Raw genomic sequence first — 18927 nt, 5'->3', positions numbered from 1 at the left:
AATGGTACAGTAAAGTAATCTACTTCTAGAAACTTCGATTGAATACCATAAAATGCTGATAAATTAATTAATATTACTCCTTGTAGGAGGAGGTGTAAACTTTACTCAGTATATAGATTAACGTGTAATGTAGAGGAATATTTAAGATAAAGATTCACGTACCAATACCTTAATACAAGGAAATAGCCAGGAGAAAGTTACCCAAATATTATTTACTGGAGTTATATTGATATACTGGAGTGAAACAGTATATAGAGTTTGTCTATTATATTCCTCCTATGTTCAAGTGTAAATATTGCATGTATAGATAACATTAAAATAATATACCATATAAAATTATGTCTTCTACAAGGAGAAAAAATGCTACCTTTTTAAGTCATTGGAACAATTTTATAATATATTCATACAGGCCAAAAAAGTGTCAATACTTTCTGCATAACTTAATTATACAGGTGACATTCTATGATATGTCTAAGATTTATCTGGAAGAGAAATAAAATATAGAAATATATCTGAAGAAAAATTTTTAAAAATTAACAAATTCAAATATTAGAAATGAGATAAGATATAATTTTAAAGATATAAATAATACTATGTAAAATTTATGCATTACCTGATAGTTTTTCTGTGTTCTCAATTAAGCATATTAATATTCAGACAGAAAAAGGCAAACAAAAATAAATTAAACAGTTGTCTCAAGGTTGGAAGAGATATGGACAGAACATACTTAGTTTTCTTAAATGAGCTCAGGTGTCCAAAATCTAAGAAAGTACAAAATCTCAACCTCAAATTTATTCTTAAGGGTTAAAATATCTTTCCAATATTGTAATTCATTTCTTATTATTTTTTAATGTAAACCTTTAATGGCAGATACAATCTCATATCTGCTGTTGTTCCTAATGAGTTATACAATTATTTCTTTATATTAAACTGGGATAAGTTCTCCTGGCGTCTCTTTCTTCAAAATGATAGTAATTCAGATACTGGTATATAGCTAGCATTCAAATTGTTCTCTATCTAAGCAAACAAACAAAGAAAATCCAAAAATGAAATCCTTCAGCTCTAATTTAATATAATTAAATCTCATCATTCTAGAGTAATCATAAATTAAAAAAAAATAAACTTGGTCCTTCTAAAAGTTAAAATATATCTAAATAATTCCAATTGTAGCAGCTTATTTACACAAAGGCTTTTTTACTGGTCAAGAGAGTTTCCTTGCTCACATCCCTTCTTTCTTATATAAGCCATGTTTCAAACTACTTTCATTGTCTGGCACGATAAATCTCCTTTAAAGTCTATACATATCCAGTACTTACTCATTTTTAAGGTTATGAGTTTTCTCCCAAACTTTATCCTGCTTTGATTCTTCCTTTTTCTTAAGACTTATGATTTATCATATATGTTTAGAATATTATATTATGCTTTACATGATCCACTGTCATAACAGTACAGAGTAAGAAGTATTTTTTCCACTTCTTGTATATTCGTCCAAATCAAAGTGGAAAGTATCTAACAAAATTAATATAAATAATATATTGATATTTTAATTGTAATCCTGTGGAAGAAATACGTGTTATTAATTAGCTAATACAATTCTTATTATAATTAATGTTGCTTGACTATTGGTACATAATTATGTTAACAAATTATCAGTTGTTTTTGTTTTTTACATATTCAGTAATTAATCAGAGTTTTTTACTCTAAGTTGATCTGCTCTTATCGTAATTTGAAATGCCTCCTGAGCAAATTCAAGGTTAATTCCTAGAATACTGAAATAAGGAGAAGTAAGAAACTGACACAAAGATCAAACCAATTTTATAAGCCTCTTCATATTGAAAAGAGCTCTTAAAAGTCCATGCATGTATTTGGAAATGATATATATAGAAAGATAAACTTTCTTCCATGGATTAATGAGTTAATTTTTATACTTTTAAGCTATATGAGCATTTATGCACATTTTACACCCATGGCTTTCCTTTCAATAGGAGACTGGCCTCAACTTGGGAATTGCATGTGCTTGGTATCAATTCTACACTAGCAATAAGATTCAAAGATTTCAGAAGAGAAAAAAAAAAAGCTCTTTCTTTTTAGACCAATATTATATTATGTGATCCTTAAATATATAAATTGCTATTTAAAGTAATATTTTCGCATGACTGCTACCAAAACAACTATTACCCCCCTACTACTTTTTTAACCAATGAGCCATTATTTACTCATGGTTTGAGTATTCGGTAGATGCTGATTACTATACGCAACAATAGCATTTCTGTTCCCTTGCCAATAATTGATAATCAACATGAATATGTCATATCTCTAGCCAATAACACCTAAGGGTAAGTCCACTGAAGTTTCTGAGAAAGTTCAAATAAAACAGCACAGAAGCTAACATTTTAGTGCCTTACATATTTCCATGTGAGGATAATGCTTAGAGCTTCAGAAATTATTGTAAAAAGCATCAGAGTGCAGCCAAAGGAACTGCTTAGAAACCAAAAAAGAAATATTAAAGCATTAATTAATGAATCTCTTATATGATAAATATTATGTTTATTTTATTTCCACATTTTTTACTTGAAGCCAAAGGCTTCATCTTAACTGATGTACTATTAACTGCTTATGATATTGTTTTATTATTAAAAACCAATAGACAGAAATAGGTGAAGAGAATTAAGAAGTAGAAACTTCCCATTATAAAATTAGTAACTCATGGGGATATAATTCACAACATTTGAAATACAGTCACTAATACTGTAGTCACTTCATAAAGTGAGAGATGATAAGTACACTTATCATGATGATTACTTTGTTGTGTATGAAAATATTGAGTCACTATGATGTACATAATAGGATATTGTATGTCAATTGTACTTAAATTTTAAAAAGTTGTAAATTGAAAAATAACTGAACATTTCAACCATTTAGTTTAATTAAAAAGAGTTAAATAACTATCGCACAAAGTTACTATGCTGTAGAACTTTTTCTCATTATTTAAGATAACAATATAAAATAAGTCTTTCCAACATATGCATTAATTATTTGCTGGGAAACAGTATTTTCAGCTTTATTGTAATACCATATCAGATGTTCTTCAGGAACAATACTGAGGGAGGTTCTCTTTTGCTTACTATAGTTGAGTCATTTCAGTCTAAAATTTCACACGATGGGGCGCCTGGGTGGCTCAGTCGGTTGAGGTCTGACTTCAGCTCAGTGATCTCATGGTTCATGAGTTAGAGCCCCACGTCGATCTCTAGTTGTTCTCTATGCTGACAGCTCAGAGCCTGGAGCCTGCTTCAGATTCTGTGTCTCCCTCTCTCTCTACCCCTCCCCTGCTCATGCTCTATTGCTCTCCCAAAAATAAATAAACATTTAAAAATTTTAAATGTCACATGATATAGTACATCGATTAAATCTGAAACAACTACATTTTATTTGCATGAGCAGGTTAGAAGTTGGTTAGGGGAAACATTTTCTCAGAAATTGCATTATCTCAACTTTTTATGTGGGAATTTTATGAAGAGATTTCATTTTATGAGGTGATCTTAAATAAAAACCACTTAAATAAAAAGGACAAGTACAAGTCCTGTGGATGACTGCTTGGTTTCCTTCCCTGAGGCTTGAGACTGTTGTTCCCTGGGAGACAAAGGAGAGAAGACAGAGGCTTTGTCTTTCCATCAACAATGACTGCTTCCTCCTTCACAGTTTACACAAGTGCCTGAAGCTTTTCTTAGCCCCCAACCTTCTCCTGAGCACATCGCATTATCTGTGGGGAAGAGCCTGCAAGTCTGTGCAAACCCATCTTTTGTGGCTCCCAGACATTTTATACACTTTTATTAATAGTTGGCTTTTAGCAATTCATTATGTGTTGTAACTGAAATCTTCTTAACTGCTTTTATGATACTCCCATATTTTCTTGCTCTCTGCTCCAACGGAGCAGTGCTTGTGCTCACGTTTCCCCCTCAGAAGTGTGTGTTTTTTTCTTAGATTTGAGACTAGTTGATTGCCTTCCAGTCTCAGCTCTCTGATGAGTTCAAGATTTCTTTTTACCTGATTTCTTATTTTTTAATGTGGGAATACACTCTCAAGCTATTACATTCTAAGTAGAAGCCAGAAGTGCCGACTTCTTTTAATTAGGCCAGAATAAACTTGATACTGAAATAACATTAAACAGAAAAGAAATCATACTTCTAACTCTGTTATAAACATAGATGCAAAATTACAACACAAAATTCGTATGAATAGAATACAGCAACAGACAAGGAAAGAAAAGCATTTTGAAGACAAAAAAAAAACAGGAAAAACACTAAAAAAATATGTATTATTATGTGAAAGATCTTTGTATTGTAAATTCCAATTAAATTTTGAGATAAGTAAATAAATTCTAAATAAATGAAGGATATACTGTGTTCCCTAATTATGAGATTCTATATTGGAAATATATGAATTTTCCCCAATCCGATCTATAGATTAGGGAGGTATGTATATGAGTATAACTTAACAAACATATTTCTAAAATTACTATGGAAATAAGAAGAATCAAGAATAAATAAGAAAATCCTGAGAAACAGGGGAAACTAGACATTTTAAAATGAGAGGAATAAAGAGAGTTGTATCACGATCCCAGATTTTAAGATATAATACAGAGGTATAGTAATCACAACAGTATGGTACCAGCACAAAAATAGACACATAGATCAATGGAAGAGACTAGAGAGCTCAAAGATATACTCTTCCTTATGCAGATAATTAATCTATGATAAAGGGAGCAAAATATACAACAGAGAAAAGACAATCTTTTGAATAAATGGTGTTGGAAAAACTGAAAAACTATATGCAAAAGATAAAAACAGACAACTCTCTTATACCATGCACACACACACACAAAAACCCTTAAAATGGATTAAAGATCTAAATTTGAGGCTTGAAACTATAAAATTCTTAAAAGAAAACAGAGACAGCAATCTCTTGGACCCTGGCTTGGCAACATGTTTTTAGATATGTCTCCTCAGGCAAGGGAAACAAATTCAAAAATGAAATATTGAGATTACACCAAAATTAGAAGTTTCTGCATAGCAAAGGAAATGATCAACAAAGCAAAAAGTTAACCTACTGGGGCACCTGGGTGGCTCAGTCGGTTGGGCAGCTGACTTCTGCCCAGGTCATGATCTCCTGGTCTTTGAGTTTGAGTCCCACATCGGGCTCTGTGCTGACAGCTTGGAGCCTGGAGCCTGCTTCAGATTCTGTGTCTCCCTCTTTCTCTCTGCCCCTTCCCTGCTTGCTCTTTGTCTGTCTGTCTGTCTGTCTCTCTCTCTCTCAAAAATAATAAACATTAAAAAAAAATTTAAAAAAAAAAGGTAACCTACTGAATGGGAGAAGATATTTACAAACGATATATCCAATAAGGGGTTAATACCCAAAATATATGAATAAATTATTATACTATTCAACACCAAGAAAATAAATAATTTGATTAAAAAATGGGCAGAAGACATGAATAGACCAAAGACACACAGATGGCCAACAAACACATGAAAAGATACTCAGCATCACTAATCATTAGGGCAATGCAAATGAAAACAACAATGAGATATTACTTCATACCTCTCAGAATGGCTGGTATAGGTGAAGAGGATTAAGAAGCACAACCAGCCAGTTATTAAATGGTCACTGACATGAAAAGCAAAGCATAGGGAATATAGTCAATAATACCGTAATAATGTATGGTGACAGATGGTGACTGCACTTATCACAGTGAGCATTGAGTAATACGTCGAATTGTTGAATCACTATGTTGTACACCTGAAACTAATATAACACTGTATTTCAACTGTTCTTCAAAAATATATATTTAAAAATATTTAGTCTTATCTATGTGCTTGATCTTAAGAAATATGTAAAGTATAAGTGCTCTCCAGTATGTTTATTGCATTTACCAATAACTAAAGAAACTCATTACTTTTCCCATCCATATCATTATTGAAATTACTAGTTGCTGTGTAGTAAATATACATATTTTAAATGCAAAAAATCAATAAGACAATCCCGAAACAGAGAGAAAAGCTAGGTATTTTAAAATATGGGTTATGAAGACCTATTATAAAGCTACAATAATTAACACAGTGTGATGCGGTATTAGCGTGGAATGAGAAATTCTCTAATTTCTATTAGAAAAATAGACTAATAAAAGTCCGTTAACAGCTCACATATATATGGTCACCCGATTTGCAATAAATGTAACAATGCAGTGCAAAAATGGTAGGATGGACATTTTAATAAAAAAGCTTGTTGGGGTACCTGGGTGGCTCAGTCTGTTGAGCTTCCGACTTTGGCTCAGGTCATGATCTTATGGTTTGTGAGTTAGAGCCCCGCATTGGGCTCTGTTCTGTCAGCTCAGAGCCTGGGACTTGCTTTGGATTCTGTCTCCCTCTCTCTTTGCCCCTCTCCTGCTCACACTCTGTCTCTCTCTCTCTCTCTCTCTCTCTCTAAAAAATAAACATTAAAGATTGTTTTTAAAAGAAAGCTTGTCAATTAACTCTTCATTTGAAAAGCATCTATTAATTTGTACCTATTACAGTACACAAGACAAAATTTGATTAACTCTATATTCTTATATGAGGGGTAAAACTATAAAGCTTTGATAAGAAAATATATGAGACCATCATCACAGCCTGAGAATAGACAATAATTTTTTAGACACCTAACCACTAAAGAATTTTTTAGAAAGATTCATTTGGCTATATGAAATGGAAATTTTACTTGTTATCGAAAGACAATCCTGAGAATAAAATGGATTCCATAGAATGAAAAAAGATAATGGTAGCACATACTTTTGACAATGGACTAAAAACCGAACTAAGTAAAAAAAAATTAATATGCCAATTAAAAGTAAGTAAAAGAAAGAAAGCCAATCTAAAATAATAATCAGACAAAGCCATAAAAAGAACATATTAGGGAATGTCCAGATGAATAATAGGAATAAGAGAAGGTGCTCAGCATTATTATTAAATAAATGTACATTAAGACCACAATACAATATCACTACATATATAGTGGAATTGCTAAACTGAAAAAAAATAGACAATATTAAGTAGACACAAGGATGTAGAATACTCTGAAATTTCATTTCTTTGTGGTCGGGGTGACACTATTTGCACACTTGGAAAATTAATTGACAACACTTATTTTACATGTACACACCTGTAATGCAGAATTTCTATTTCTAGGTTCATACCTGCTGTAGTCTGAGTCCTCTGGAAGCCAACAGTAATATGGAGTTTAGGGTGGAAATAAAATTTGGGGTGTAAGAAGATTATGACAATTAATTCTTATTGGATAAAGCGGAAGGGAGCAGACTTGGGTAGAGGCAAAGGTTGAGCTGTAAAGAAAGTCCAACAAAGTCTGGACCAATACATGGAAAGCTCTGGAAAGAGAAGTTCCTGACAAAATTTGCTAATGACAGCCTGAAATGAACCAGGCCTCCATACAGTCTTCATATGCTCACCTCACTCAGTTACCAGATGCAGGCTTCTCAAAAACAATGTAATGGCAGGCAAGGCAGCTCTCTGTACTGGGGGCAACCAGGAAGGAGGCGACAGCTGGTAGCTGTTTGCTGACCAAAGACCTTGCAGATGGCAGCACATTCTTCCTGAATCTGAATTGGTGTATCTCAGTGTCTATCACAATATTTAACAGAAGCGCATATAAATATTTACACACGCACACACACAAACTAGTAAAATAATAAAATGACACTGTACATAATGGCTAAAAACTGAATACCAGAAAAATGTCCAATGAGGGAATGAAACACATACGACTTTTAAAAACATAACATTGACATAAACTCCAGACACAGAAAGTAAATTACATGTGAATCCATTTATAGAAAACTCAAAAACAGAATAACCTTTGTCATTAAGAGGTTGACATTGGGAAAATTGGTTGCTGGAAATGGGTAGATTTTTTTTTTTTCATTCTGGCAATGTTTTACACTTTGATTTGGGAGCTGGTTATCTTAGTGCATTTACATTATGAAAATGCATTGAGCTATGCATTTATTTTTGCTGTACTTCTTAACATTTTATTTTATTTCAACCACTTGTAGTAGGTGAAATAATTTTACAATGAACATCAATATTCCCATCGCTCCTATTGTACCATTAACAGTTTATATAGATTTTAATTTTGTGTGAATTTTTCATAATAAAATATCTTTTAAATCACAATGTCCATGATATTTTGTATTGCCTTTTATAGATTAGGCATACATTATATTCTTCTTTAAAATTTAGTATCACACTTTTTGCACTGCTGGTGGGAATGCAAACTTGCAAACTGGTGCAACCACTCTAGAAAACATCATGGAGATTGCTCAAAAATTAAAAATAGAGCTACCCAGCAATTGCACTACTAGGTATTTATCCAAATAGTACAAAATGTGTATTCAAAGGGGCACATGCACCCCAATATCTATAGCAGCACTATCAACAATAGTCAAATTATGGAAAGAGCCCAAATGTCCATCAACTGACAAATGGATAAAGGAGATATGGTATAAATATACAATGGAAAATTACTTACCAATCAAAAAGGATGAAATCTTGCCATTTGCAACAATGTGGATGGAACTAGAATGTATTATGCTAAGTAAAATAAGTCAGTCATAGAAAGGTAAATATCATATGATTTCACTCCTTTGTGGAATTTAAGAAACAAACAGATGAACATAAGGGAAGGGAAGGAAAAAGAAGGTAAAAACAGAGAGGGTGGTAAACCATGAGACTCTTTTTTTCTAATATGAAATTTATTGTCAAATTGGTTTCCATACAACACCAGGGCTCATCCTTACAGGTGTCCTCCTCAATGTCCATCACCCACCCTCCACTCCCTCCCACCCCCATCGACCCTCAGTTTATTCTCAGTTTTTAAGAGTGTCTTATGGTTTGGCTCAATGAGACTCTTAAATACAGAGAAAAACTGAGGGTTTCTGGAGGGGAGGTGGGTGGGAAGATGAGCTACATGAATGATGGGAATTAAGGAGGGCAATTGTTGGGATGAGCATTGGGTGTTATATGTAAGTGACGAATCACTAAATTCTAATCCTGAAACCATTATTAACACTATATGTTAACTAACTTGATTTAAATAAAATTAAAAAATTAAATTTAAATTTATTATTGGTTATTACTGAATATTCTTGGGACTCTTTGATGCCTTGAGTGTTTTGTTTTGTTTTTGAGGAATATAATGTGTCTATGTATTCATATATATGTTCTTATTCTTAATATACATATGAAGAATATATAATGCATGCATGTATACATATATATGAATATATATTAGAGATTGTGTGCATACTCACTTACACAAAGTGTAAGTCCGTAGTTTAAAAGCACATGAATGTATTTTGCAAGCTACCTAACTCACTCACCCAAATATACACAGATTTTTGTGTCCGAGAATTGTTCTTCATATAACATTCTATATTGGGAATGAAATAAAATCATTTCTTGATGATCTAATTTATCAGAATGATACAAAGCTTTGGATAAATAATTCAATTTTTACAGGTGCATTAAAAATGCATTTGTGATATGATTTTTGTGAGGTGAAAGAAGAATGTCGGAAATAATGGAATGTGACTAATCACAAGCATTGTCCCACAATGATGCCTTATTAAGTCTATTACAATATGAGAATTATTATTATATGACTGAAGGACAAATGGCTTATGATTCTGTTTCTATTACCTGGTTCTGTGCAGGAAAAAGAGATGTAAAAAAAAAGGTGTTTGAAAGCTTAGTACTTAATAATAGTCAAAGGTTTTTAAAATGATGTGTATGACAGTATTATATTCTCTCTCTAGGCCTATCATGAATTTTTTCTAAGTTGTTTGTAATAGAATCAAAAGGCAGTTACCAATAATCCCCATAAATAATATAAATAATAAATTCCAGCTTAGTGAATCATGTATCATGGACAAGCACTGACTGTAATATATGTATTATCTTATCCTCTCCTTTCCATTACCCTGTCAGCTTATGTGAACAAGATGCTTTAGTTCAAAGCTTCACAGTACGACTTCCTTTCTTTCAATTGCTACAGACACCCAGCTGTCCAAAGCTCTTCAATTATTTATTTACCCTTTATTTATCTATATCCCAGCAGAACAATGGCTTTCTACCACACATCTTTTCTGAGTTTGAATGATCATAAAACTCATACTATAACTTCTTGAGAGATCGGGCAAGTCTAGTTGAAAGGAGTAAGATTTTGCAGTTCAATCAAAACATGCTACTGCCTTTTCAGCAAGTTTTTCAAAATGTATTTGAAATTGAAGTGATCATAAACAATTCTGAGGATTTACTTAGAGATAAAGAAGCAAATTATTTATTTATTTTTTAGTATTTATTTACTTTTGAGAGAGAGAGAGCAAGAAAGCAGGGGAGGGGTAAGGAGAGAGGGAGACACAGAATCCGAAGCAAGCTCCAGGCTCTTAGCTATGAACACAGAACCTGATGAGGGGCTTGGACTCATGGACTGTGAGATCATGACCTGAACCGAAGTCGGACGCTCAACCGACTGAGCCACCCGGGTGCCCCAGCAAATTGCAGATTGGACCCGATGTTTTGTTTATTTGTTTTTTTTCACAGCTTTTTTTTCAAATATGTTTCAGTCTATTGACAATATTCATTGAAAATGCTCCTTCAAAACATGTACTAATATGTGTCTGACCATGAGATATATTTATCTGTATAAAACAGTGAAATTAATATATTACATGAAAAATAAAACTGTGATATGACAAAATATCTTTTGTATAATTTTAATATTATACTTATTTTCTGTATCTAATTTTTTATTGTATCAAAAATATTGAAAAAATTAAACTTGTTTTTAGTTATAGTTTCTAAAAGATGAAAACTTGTGAATTTATAGAATCCCTTTATAGATAGTGCCTGGGACTGTATAGAATCAATTATATTTCAAAATGTAAAAAATTTGAAGGATGTGTCATATCGAAAATACAGCCATGGTGCTCTTTTTAAAATGAATCACAGTTTCAAACTCTAACATTCTTGAAGGCAGGTGAATAAATCATTTTCAGCTACCATGCTTACGGACACGATTATAGATAAATAAATAGGAATAGATAGTTGTTACAATAGACTTTTTCAAAAAAGTCAACACAAACAGAGGAATTTCATTCAACTAATTGTCACAATCCATATATTGTCTCAACCTTATTTCTACTATTTCATTAATTTTATTATAACTGTGAAAATATTGGAACCAATATCATTATATTGAAAATGTAAAGCTTGTACAGATTATTGCTAAAATCCTGACAAGCTCTTATATTGATAGTTTTATTTCAATAGCCCAATCAGTTATTGTGCTGCTTAATGACATGTTAGGTACTTGCTCATCTTATTATATTTTCTGAAGTTTGAATAAATATTAAATTGCTTTTAAGAACTTAGCTAAAGGTTTAAATTCAGCATCAATTTTCTGCCCCTGGATATATAGCAGTAGGAGAGAAGTAAACAGTATGGAGGCTTGTGCAACATTCCTTTAAAAAACCTGGTGGTGGGGGTTGATGGGTGGCTCTGTAGGTTAAGCAGGTGAAGCATTCGACACTTAATTTCTGCTCAAGTCACAATCTCAGTTCATAAATTCCAGCCCTGCATCGGGCTCTGTGCTGACAGCACGGAACCTGCTTGGGATTTTTTGACTCTCTTCCCCTCTCTCTCTGTCCCTCCTCTGCTCGTGCTCTCTTCCCCCTACCTCTGTCTCTCAAAAATAAGTAAATACATATTAAAACAATCTCTAGTAAATTCTAAATTCATCTAGTTATAAAATAAAAGTAAGCTAATTAAGATATCATGACAGCTGGTTATCAACTAAAAGATTATGATATACAATTTCAGCACAATTATATTAAAAAAATTAAAATATACTCATATAAATTTCTTATTAAATTTATAGTTTTATTACTTACATACGGTTGTCTTCTGATATTTAACACAATCCTTCTTATATGCAAAATCTGAATTAATTTTTTTTAACTAGAGCAACTACCTCAGACAAAGTGACACAATTCAACATTTACTATATTTCAACTCAGAAGAGAAAACACTTAAAAAAATTATGAAAGCCATTATAACACCACACAAAACCATCAACATTAGAGTGTTGTGGTTAACCAATATTCATTTAATTAATTGAAAAATAAGGTCCTTAGTATTTTTTGATTGAAATGTTATTAAATATCTGTGTTTCTATTACTTACTATGATGGCCAGCATCTAGGTATACCACAATAGGCAGGGTATAGGTGCTTCTTTCCCTGTATACCTAATGCTACCAACTGTGTTTTAATATTGCCCTCTCCAAACTCCTCAGAGCCCTAAATGAGTCAGTTATACCATTCATTCATGTGTCTTCAAACTTGGTTTCAGAAGTTCATTTCTTTTGGGGCACCTGGGTGGCTCAGTCAGGTTAAACCTCCAAGTCTTGATCTGGGTTCAGGTCATGCTCTCACAGTTCATGGGATCAAGCCCCACTTCAGGCTCTGTGATGACAATACTGAGCCTGCTTGGGATTCTCTCTCTGCTCTCTCTTTCTCTCTCTCTGCCCTTCCCCTGGTTCCCATGTGTGCTTTCTCTCTCAAAATAAATAAATAAACTTAAAAAAAAAGAAAGAAACTCATTCATCTATCATCATTTAAAGTTTACTCAATTCTGTATTCTTATCACACACACACACAACTTTCTCATTCCTACATGTTGTTAAGCTAATGCCTGGTCTTCAATAGATTGCTTTTTTCTTAAATGTTTCTTAAGTGTTATCAAAGGTAACATTTTATTCCCTATTCTAACTATCATTTTGGAAATGATAGAACTATCTTTCATTTCCCTTCATTTCTGTAGACCTTCTTCCCTTGCCTTCAGTGATACCACACTTGACTCAGGCATTGTCCCATGATAGGGAACAATGTCGTCTCTGGAATCAGATTAACTGGATGTGAATCCAGGCTTCATCAATTCCTTGCTGCTAATCATATTGAAAAGTTCATAACTTCTCTTTGCCTCAGTTTTCTCATTTTCAAATTAAGGATAAAAATAGCATATACATCCCTGGCTATCTCTATAGAGTAAATTTAATGTATGAAAAGCAAAGGAAAAAACATTTGCTATGGTTAAATGAACTGACCGCATGTAAAGTCCTTCAATCTTTGTCTCACACATAATCTCAATCAGAGTTTTCTTGATATTACTGCGTATAGTATTATTACTGTCTTTCCTTTCAGTCATCTTTGTCTTAAGATTTCAATATAAAGCTACTATTTCTCCACTTAATCCTAATTTTGCTTCTAAGTTTCTGATATATTTATCAAATAATTACACACTAGACATTTTTTTCTTCTCTTGAATATCATACAGGAATTTCTCAATAAGACCAAACTGCAATTTATTAATTGATATATATATATTATATATAATATTCATGTATGGTAATGTATATGTACATATAAAATATATAATATATATTCTCTTTTCTTTCCATCTCCAAATTAGCAACATTTTGGTTTAGCCACAAAAGAATCTTAAACCTAGATTATTACAGTGATAATACTGAATGGTACTGTCTTCCCAATACATTTTCACAGAGAATCCCAAGTGTTGAAAATTACATAGTTAACTTTAATCATTGCATCACTTTTCTTTAAATCTTTAAAAGCTCCCCAGGACAAAATCTACATTCTTCATCATGAAAGAAAAAGCTTTATGATTTGTCCTTACTAAAATATGTAGTTCACATTCCCTGTCCTCCTCCTAATTCTATACTCTAGTTATGCTTTTTGCCACCATGATGTGCCATTTTCTCTTTTTTATGATTTTTGTGGTTGATACTTCTTTCTTTCCTAGACTGTGCTCTCAAACCTCCTGAAATTCAGGATTAAGTTATGTTCCTATACTCAGTACTAATGAATTTTGCCTAACTCACTACTCATTGATAAATTATTTTAATCATAAATCTATTTGCCATTTTCTCTAATCTTTAAACACTTTAATTTGTGCATCCTGAAAGTACCTGGCATGTAGTAAATATTTAATATATGTGAGAAATGATTCATAGCTTAAGAGCACTGATTTATGCTTGCCATATCAAATTAGCCAAACAAGTTGCGGATAATAAAAAGTAATCACTGGGGTTTGTGAGGAGTGATAGCTGCATGAATATATGGTAGAACAGAATCAGGCAGTTAGTATGGTAGGAACTGAAATTATTGAATGGAAATTATGAATTATGGATATGAATGGAATTATGAATATATGGAAATTATTGAATTGAAAGCTCACATATTCAGTGGAGGTGAGAACTACATTCAGAATTTATTTTGTGGTATTGACATTGAAGTATAATAAGTGGCAGAAGAGAAGAGGAATAATTCAGAGAAAGACAAGTACCATATTTGACTCATATGTGGAAACAAAACATAAACATAGGCAAAGGGAAGAAATAAGAAAAAAAAACAGAGAGGAAGGCAAACCATAAGAGGCTTTTAACTATAGTGAACAAATAGGGTTGAGGAGGGAGTTGGGTGGGGGAGGGGATAAGTGGGTGATGGGCATTAAGGAGGCACTGGTTGTGATGAGTACTGGTTATTATATGTAAGTGATGAATCACTAAATTCTACACCTGAAACCAATTTTGCTGTATACGTTAACCAATTGGAATTTAAATAAAACTTAAAAAAAATCAACATATGGCCAACAGGGTCCAACATACAGAACTAACCTTCATGATGTTACTGTCAGTTGTTTGACTTCAGACTCACAAAAAGAAAACCAAAGCTTCATTAAACCAATCTGTGATATGTTATAAATAAATCATGCCAATGGTCTGGCAACACATAACAAAACCTTTAAGTAGGTAATAATTTTTAAAATATGAGTGATCTTTAACCAGTAACATAAAAACTGGGAACTTATCATAAAAGCATAATTATTGTGGGCAGCTGGGTAGCTGAGTCGGATAAGCATCCAACTCTTGATTTTGGGTCAGGTCACGATCTCACTGTTCATGGGATCGAACCCCGCATTCTGCTCTGCCCTGAGCATGCTTAAGATTCTCTATCTCTCCTCTTCTGCCCCTTTTCCCTGCCCATGCTCTCTCTCTCTCAATTAAAAAAAATAGTAATTATTATTAATTAATATGCCAACTTAGGTTTAGGAATGTTCACCTTAGCAGTTTATCAAAAATCTAAAAAATGGGAAAAAATACATTTTCTGAAAACAATAGAATATTCCTATAAAAAAACTTTGTATGACTTATGGAAAAACACTTAATAACTTGAAAAGCCATTACCATTAGACGGAGAAAACAGATTTTATATACATATGGTCATATATGTAGTACATACGTATGCTTACATATATTAAACATATATATGTGAGAAAAAATACCAAGTGGCAGAAGATATGGTAAATTAGAGAAAACATTTACTTGATAAAGACTGTTTTCTGTTTCAAGATTCTATTTCTAATTGTGCCTTTTCCCTGAGAAAGTTGTTTACCCTCTCTGAAAATTAGCTTGACTGATATATATTAATAATCAGAGTTAATAGTATTATATATGGTAATACCAAGACAATATGATGTAGCAGCAACTTGTTGAAGGTTATAAAAAAATTATAGGGTTTCCATAGTCCAGATGCTAAGATACTTCACTTTTCACATTAAGCTCAGTATGGGCAAAAAATTTGATGCTAAGTGTGGATTTGGTCAGTGATCAAAAATCATTCTTATATTTCACATTAATAATATTTTAAGACTCAACTATTTTTGAAGTTATCTTCATAAAATTACATAGCTATTTCCAACTGTAAGTTTAAAAAAAAAAAACATCTATTTGATTTATATTGGCTTGGGAAACAACAACCTAATTAGATTTACATAATTTCAAGTTATGAATCTTCAAGAATGCTCAGGTGAAGGCATACAGGCAGAATTTGTGCAGTTCTGGATCACCTCTAAATTAAAAAAAAAAAGGCAATTATTTAAAATACTCCTTCTGTTACTTTTCTTCAAAAGTTTGTGCTCGCGCTTATAAGCTCTAAGGGCACACTAAGGACACAGTAAGTTTCTAAGGTCACATCAATGTTGTCTCCAGTATTCCCCCCAACCTTTTGTCAGAAGTTCTCACTGGCTGACCTCTATCAATTTCATATTTAATCCATGGGGGATGAAATCAACTTCTCATTTACTCACAGACTTTTCAGATGAAGTACACATTTACCACATACATTATTTTCATTTAGGAGTTATTGTGATGCTTTTCCTTCTATATCCCAAGATCCTTGGTCGAGTTTTTTTTTTTCTTATTTGTGTTGCTGTCTATTAAATGCATTTTTTTTAAGCGAGGGCACTGATACCTTGAAACTAATAATTTAGAATATAGAAAACTACATTTTAATACTACTTTGAATATTTCTCTAATGACAGTTTATCAGTTTATTTTGTTGTTTTTGTGGGCCTCTGATGACAACCACTATTTTGTTTAGATATACCTTTTTTTTTTTGTAATAAAAATAAGTCAGAAACTAAGCAGATCCTGAGGATAAATGGTATTTTAATTATTGTCTAGTTCTCTGATCTTGACCTGATTATTTCTATTGCTGTCTCTTAAATATAACCTGATATTTCTTTTAAACTTTCTCTTAAAGGTGCTGTTATTTTTTTGCACTTTGGGCTCTGTTGAATCTAAAGACAGCATTTTTCATTTTCTCAACAACTTTAATGTACCTATGAAATCAAGTTCTGATAATACTAAAAAGCAATCATTTAATTATGGTCAGAAAATCCTTACAGGTACAATATTACTTCCAATCCACTTAATATTTCTTAAGTGAAATCATAGATTCACATGCATTTTATAAGATAATACAGAGGTTCAGTATATGCAAATCAATAAATGTGGTATCACATCAATAGAATGAAATATAAAAGTCATGTGATCATCACAACAGATACAGAAAAGCATTTGACAAAATACAACATCCTTTCATGACAAAAACTCGTAACAAATAGGATATAGAAGAAAGATAACTCAACTTAATAAGGGCCATAGATAACAAGCCCATAGCTGACATAGGCAACCGTAAAAGGTTGAAAGTTTTTCCTTTAAGATCAGAGACAAAACAAAGGTGCTCACTCTCACCATTTCTATTCAACTTAGTAATGAAAGTCCTAGCTAAGGTAATTAAACAGAAAAATAAATGAGAAAGGAAAAATTAAAATTGTTTCTGTTTGTGAAGACATAATTTTATATAGAAAACTCTTAAGGTAGGTACTTAAACTATTGATTTGAGGCCTTTTCATCATTTCTAATTTAAGCATTTAGTGCTATAAATTTTCTTTCCAATATTGCTTCAGCTGCACCCCACATATCTTGATTTGTTGTATCTTTCTTTCCATTCATTTCTATACATTTTTGAATTTCATTTGAGGATTTCTATTTTGTCCATGGATTATTTGAAACTGTTCTGTTTAATTTAATTTTGTGTTTAGAAAACCCCAGTTGTCTCTATGTTACTGATTTTTTTAAGTTTATTTATTATTTTGAGAGAGTGAGAGCATGAGCAGGGGAAGTGCAGAGGGACAGGGAAAGAGTGAGAAGCCCAAGCAGGTTCCATGTGGTCAGTGCAGAGCCTCATGTGGGGCTCCGACTCCCAAACCACAAGATCATGACCTGAGTCGAAATCAAGATTTGGGGTGGCCTGGGTGGCTCGGTGGGTTGAGCGTCCAACTTCGTCACAGGCATGATCTTGCAGTACATGGGTTCAAGCTCTACGTCTGGTTCTGTGCTAACAGCTCAAAGCCTGAAGACTGCTTCAGATTTTGTGTCTCCCTCATTCTCTGCCTCTCCCCTGCTTGTGCTCTCTGTCTCTCTAAAAAATAAATTAAAACATTAAAAAAATTTAGAAACCAAGAGTTGGTAGCTTAACTGACTGAGCCATCCAGGTGCCCCCCTGTTACTGATTTCTAATTTCATTCCAGTATGGTCAAGAATGTACTCTGTGTGATATCAATTATTTAAAATTTGTCAGGGTCTGTTTAATGGCCAAAGGAATTATCTATTTTGGTAAATATTCCATGGGCACCTGAAAAAATTATATTCTGCTGTTATTGTATGCATGTACACACAAAATACACTTACACATAATTAATATATATGTGCCTATGTATAATCCTGTTGGTTTTGATTGTGTTGTTCAGATCTCCTACGTGCTTGCTGTTGCTAATTTCTTTGTCCAAAGTTCTATTAGTTGCTGAAAGAGGGCCATAAAATCCACAACTATAATTGTGAGTTTGTCTATTTCTTCTTTCAATTCAAATTTTCTTCGTGTATTTTGACACCTTGTCATTTAGTGCACACACATTTAGAACTGTTATGTTTCTTGGCGGACTGATCCTTTTATCACTAGGAAAGTTTGTCTTTGTTTGTAGCAATATTCTTTGCTCGAAGGTCTAGATTATCAAATATTATGTCAGATATTAATATAGCCACTACTTCCTTTCCTTTTTTTTGGCAAATGTTTCCCTGATATATATATATATATATATATATATATATATATATATATATGTATATATATATACATATATATATATATACATATATATATATTTTTTTCCCATTATTTTACTCACAAGCTGCCTATGTCATTGGATGTGCAATGAACTTCTTGTAAGCAGTATATAATTGAGCTATGCTTTTATCTGTGTGATCAATTTCTTGTTTGGTTGGTGTATTTTCACCATTTACATTTTAGGGTAGTTATTAATATGTTAGAATTTAAATCTGACATTTGCTATTCTTATTTATTTTTTCCTCAGCCTTTCATTTTTCTGTTTCTTTTCTA

The sequence above is a fragment of the Panthera tigris genome, chromosome B1, assembly GCF_018350195.1.
Source record: "Panthera tigris isolate Pti1 chromosome B1, P.tigris_Pti1_mat1.1, whole genome shotgun sequence".
In the NCBI taxonomy this organism is placed as follows: Eukaryota; Metazoa; Chordata; class Mammalia; order Carnivora; family Felidae; genus Panthera; species Panthera tigris.
The sequence above is the reverse complement of the archived record's forward strand: the minus strand, read 5'-3'. Positions refer to the sequence as shown.